This window comes from Pelodiscus sinensis, chromosome 1 (assembly GCF_049634645.1).
Source record: "Pelodiscus sinensis isolate JC-2024 chromosome 1, ASM4963464v1, whole genome shotgun sequence".
Lineage (NCBI taxonomy): Eukaryota > Metazoa > Chordata > Testudines > Trionychidae > Pelodiscus > Pelodiscus sinensis.
In genome coordinates, this window is record NC_134711.1 from 330,654,404 (window position 1) to 330,660,069 (window position 5,666).

Below are 5,666 nucleotides of genomic sequence, written 5' to 3' on the forward strand. Positions count from 1 at the left end.
AGCAAGCAACAGAAACGCCTTGGGACTTGGAAATTAAAGCCAGATTTTCATCTGAAATGTAGTGGTGCTGTAACTATGGGGAACAGATATGGCTACGAGAACACTGCACTCTTCCACAAAAGGCAGCGGGATACAGTGTGATGGATTGGAGGGGTGCTGCCTTTTCTGAACATCCCAGCCCTCAGGAACTAAAGGGTTACACTCCGGTAGCTAGGATATGCTAGCAAGCAGCCAGGAGAGCCAATGAGAAGAAAGTGTTGAGATTTTAATTGAAAGGAAACCCGCTTGCTATTTTCTTTGTGTGAGTTTAAGCCAGGAGCTGGAGGAGGAAGATGAATTGAACCAAGCAGGACTACCATGCCTGCAAAGCATAGTGGGCATGGGAACGGACTGGACCGTGAAGTGTGGATATGTGAGTACATAGGGAATGTCTATTTAGATGTGATCAGATTATATGCTTTGTTTTGTTGCTTGGTTAAACTCTTCTGTGCTGCGTTCATGTGACCCCTCGCCTCATTATAACTTTAAAGCTGAATCCCAGGGATACAATTCTCTGTGTTTTAATCTGTTCTTTCCTCAGTTGCTTTATAACAGCTAGCAACCTAGTGTGCTTTGTCAAGTAGATCCTTTGTTTTGTTAATAAAATCACCTTTTTAAGGCTGTGGCTTGGTTCTTATGTCCTGGAAGATAATAGGAGGTCTACGTATGCATGGCTAAAACTGAGAGGTCAGACCCTCATTCCAGGCCTATGGCTTGCATCTTCCAGACATTTCATTTGTCTGCCCAACAATACCATTTGCATGGATGAGCCCAGCTTACCCAGGCTGATTTAACTCTGTTCCCTACACAGGTGTCTTCAAAGGTGGGAAATGCTGGGAGAAAGGTCCTGGGATGCTGTTATTGTGTTCATTTGCACATGCTCTCTGGTGTCCCAGCCATGGGAGACACAGAACAGAACTGTGGTGTGCAATCGCTCTGTACTGCCACATCTAGGAAAATCTGAGCCCTATTATTATTACTAGCACTTGTTCTCCAGTCTATATCTGGAAAGCTGAAATCTCCCATGATTATGCAGTTTCCATGAGCATTTATTTCATTAAAAACATTAACGAGGTCTCTATCCAGATCCACATTGGATCCTGGTGGTCTATAACACACCCCAAGCACTATCCCAGGGGAGGATCTGATAGTTTTCTTCCCCAATGTGATTTTTGCCCAAACGGACTCTGTCTTCTCCATTCTATCACTTTTTATTTCTTTACAATCTACCTCATCTTTGATATACAATGTGACTCCACCACCTTTACCCTTATTTCTGTTTTTCCTAAACAGCACATACCCCTCAATACCTGTACTCCAGTCATGCCTAGTATTCCACCATGTTTCTGTTATTCCTATATCTGCTTTCACTTCCTGGACTAATCGCTGTAGTTCCTCCATTTTGTTACCTAAGCTCCTCACAGTGGTGTACAAACATCTTCATTTTTGCTGTTTTGCCTCACTCACATTCTTTACCCAATTTGGCACAGACGTTGTACCTCCAATATGACCTATTAGACTAGTATCCACCCCACCCTTCCTCATGTTCATTCTCCTACCCCCAGCTATATCCTTTCTTACTTCGTTTTCCTCCCTCTCAGTTTTAAAATCTGGCATAGAGATTACCTGGACATCTCCCAACTGTCTCCCCCAAATTCCTAGTTTAAAGCTCTCTTCATCAGTTGAGCCAGCCTCCATCCTAGAAGTCTATTTCCCTCCCTACTTAGGTGAAGTCCATCCCGAGAGAACAGTCCTCTGTCCATAAATGCCTCCCAGTGACCATATATCCCAAAGCCCTCCTTATAGCACCACTGCCTAAGCCATCTTACTTGCCCTTCTCTAGGAACAGGCAGAATCCCACTAAAGATCACCTGTCCTCAATTTCCTTGAGCATCCTCCCCAGCCTAGCATAGTCTCCCTTAATTCGTTCCAGCAAGAATCTAGCCTTATCATTTGTTCCTACATGAAGGATGATCAATGGATTCCTTCCTGCTCTTCAACCTCAGTTCCACATCCCGTATCTTAGCACCTGGCAGCCAGCACACCCTTCTATTCTCTGGATCAGGTCTGGTTACAGGCCTATCTATTCTTCTCAATAAAGAGTCCCCAATCATGTAGACCTGCCTTTTCCTGGTGACAGTGCGATTCTCTGGGCTATCTCTTGCTTCCTCTTTCTGCAAGTCCTTGCCATTCCTATTTTCCCTTGTAATCCTCTTTAACCCATCCTGTATCCTCCTAATGCTCATTATTGGTGTTGTCTTCATTAACTCTTCCCCTTTGTCTATGGGACCAGGCACTCTCCTCATCTTCCTCACCCTTCCATCTTCATTATCTACCTGCTGTACCCCTTCTTCATTCTTCAGCTCCACATACCTGTTCTTGAGCTCTATTTTTCCTTCACTGACCCATTTTTAACTCTGCCTGGTTCTCTTAGTCACATGCTTCCACTGTCCATTTTCTTCGCCCAGCAGTCCCCCCTCTGAGGCCCTTGATTCTGCTTCCATCTGCATATCTAACCTTTCCCCTTCAGGCACGTCATGCCTTTGCTCCATCATCTGCTCAAACCCCCTTCTAAACTCGACCAGAATTTCCACCTGCATCTCCAGTCCTCGGATCTTTTCTTCCATCAGCTCTATCAGGTGGCACTTCATGCAAACAAAACTCCTTTCAGGTACCCCCTCCAGAATCATGTACCAGAATCATGGCAGCTACCACTTCCAATCACCCTGCTTGTGTTCTCCACTACTTGGGCCATGGCCACTAATGCCTCTGTGTTTTATCTACTTTCTCACCAAAATCCTATTAGTCCGGTGAACACAAAAACAGACCGAAACACCCTCTCCACAGCAAAAACAAACCCCAGACAAGTCCCAATATCCAAACTCCCACTCAAACTCCCCTGTTTACAGCTCTGTTTGCTGGCTCCTGTGCCGCTGCTGCTGTCTGCTCGTTAGCATGTTCATAGGCTGAGCTGCTTTGCCCATAGTTCAACCACATATACATGCTTCTAACGTCACATACCGACATTATACAATCACATGAATAGCATAGATGGAATCAGAAGGAAATAGGCTTCTATTTGACACCTCACATGGCCCCCTTTGTGCCACTTTTGGGGCCAACACCCCTACCCACCCGTGGGTGCAGCGGTGATCTGGCTGTTCCCCTCAAAATCCAGTAACATGACAGAAGGGCAGAGAGGAGTGAGCTGGAGACGGGGTGACGAGGCGGTGCGGGGGGGGGGGGGGCGGTTGGGAAAAGGGATGGGTTGGGAGTGGAGGTCCAGGAGAAGGAGCTAGGGAGGCTCTCAGGGAAGGAGAGCAGCAGATCAGGGCCCAGGGAGAAGGATGGCTAACCAAGCAGGGTGAGAACGCACTCCTGGAATGGCCGTCTCCACCACACACTGTGCCCTGGAGATTAACTTCATCAGTCCCATAATCCCATTGTCAATGTCCATCTTTTCTTGTTTCACTATCACCTGGAAATTAATCCCAAGCTTCTTGCTCGTTTCGGGCACATTTTCTGGAAGAGGTGTGTGGTGCAGCGAGTGTGTCAGGTCTCAGATGGTAGCTGCTGTCAGAAAACAGGGAACTCTTTGCTGGGGTCTCTGCATCGCAACAACCTGACTAAATAACACACAACAGGAGACAGGCTCAGGCACAGCCAGGGAGGGGAAAGGGTTAATTCTCGGCTGCTGCTTTCCTCCTGAGTCAGTCTTAGAGTCCAGATCTCTGGGGCTCCCTGCTGGCTGTGGGGCTAACGGGCCTGTTCGGAGGGAACCTCCTTTGGGATCCCCTCTGGCCCGTCACACCAGGAAGGTTTGCTGGGGTCTCTGGTTCTGTCCCCATAGTCCAGTCTTAGCTGCCCCTCCAGTTCTCACTGATTTTCTCTCTTGCTTTTAACTCCTAGAAGTGGAATGAGAAGCTCCAAGGGACGGTGCAGGATTCCAGCCAACAATCACAGTGTTTTTAGCTCTGTCACCTTCATCCTGAGCGGCATCCCTAGCACAGAGGGGTCTCCTGTCTGGATCACCATCCCCTTCCGTCTCATGTACTTTGCAGCTCTTCTTGGGAACTCTCTCCTCCTGTATATCATACTAAGGGAGCGAAGCCTCCATGAGCCCATGTACCTTTTCCTCTCCATGCTGGCCACAGCTGATCTGCTGTTATCCACCACCACAGTGCCCAAGATCATAGAATCATAGAATCATAGGACTGGAAGGGACCTCGAGAGGTCATCAAGTCCAGCCCCCCGCCCTCAAGGCAGGATCAAGCTCTGTCTACACCATCCCTGACAGATGTCTATCTAACCTGTTCTTAAATATCTCCAGAGAGGGAGATTCCACCACCTCCCTTGGCAATTTATTCCAATATTTGACCACCCTGACAGTTAGGAATTTTTTCCTAATGTGCAATCTAAACCTCCCCTGCTGCACTTTAAGCCCATTACTCCTTGTCCTGTCCTCAGAAACCAAGAGGAACAAATTTTCTCTTTCCTCCTTGTGACACCCTTTTAGATATTTGAAAACCGCTATCATGTCCCCCCTTAATCTTCTTTTTTCCAAACTAAACAAGCCCAGTTCATGAAGCCTGGCTTCATAGGTCATGTTCTCTAAACCTTTAATCATTCTTGTCGCTCTTCTCTGTACCCTTTCCAATTTCTCCACATCTTTCTTGAAATGTGGCGCCCAGAACTGGACACAGTACTCCAGCTGAGGCCTAACTAGTGCAGAATAGAGCGGCAGAATGACTTCACGAGTTTTGCTTACAACACACCTGTTGATACAACCTAGAATCATATTTGCTTTTTTTGCAACAGCATCACACTGTTGACTCATATTCAACTTGTGGTCCACTATGACCCCTAGATCCCTTTCCGCCATGCTCCTTCCTAGACAGGAACTATTCTGGATCTATAGATGCTGGATCTATTCTGGTTTGGAATGGAGAAAATCTCTTTTGCTGCCTGCCTCACCCAGATGTTCTTCGTCTATGTCAGTGTTATTGCCAAGTCGGGCTTCTTGCTGGTCAAGGTGTGTGATCGGTACGTTGCCATCTGCAACCCTCTGAGATACACCACCCTGCTCACCAAGCCTGTGATCGGGAAGATCGGGCTGGCGGTTCTCACAAGGAGTTTCTGTCTCATTTTCCCCGTCGTCTTTCTCGTGATGCGGCTGAATTTCTGCGGAACCAGCCTCCTGCCTCACACCTATTGCGAGCACATGGCCATATCCCGGCTGGCCTGTGACAACATCGCAGTCAACCTCTGGTACGGCGTCGCCATGGCTATTTTAGCAGTTGGCTTGGACACTGTGCTCATTGCTGTGTCTTACGTGCTGATCCTCAGGGCTGTCTTCCCGCTCCCGACTAAGAGCACTTGGCTCAAGGCACCTGCAACTCCCACATCGGTGTCATCCTGATGTGTTACATGCCAGTTTTTTCTCATATTTTGCATACCGATTTGAGCGCATCATCCCAGGTTATATTCTCAATCTACTCACCTACCTCTACGTGCTCCTTCCCCCCATGTTAAACTCCGTCATTCATGGGGTGGCCACAAAAGAGATCCTGAAACGTGTAATCGAGATGTTTTGTTGGTGCTCGAACAGAAGCCTGGTGCTGAGCTAA

General features: G+C 47.6%; 1 pseudogene; it reads left to right on the plus strand.

Moving 5' to 3' along the window:
* The first annotated feature begins 3,955 nt into the window (after positions 1 to 3,955).
* Positions 3,956 to 5,666, plus strand: LOC102444239 (olfactory receptor 52B2-like; annotated as a pseudogene).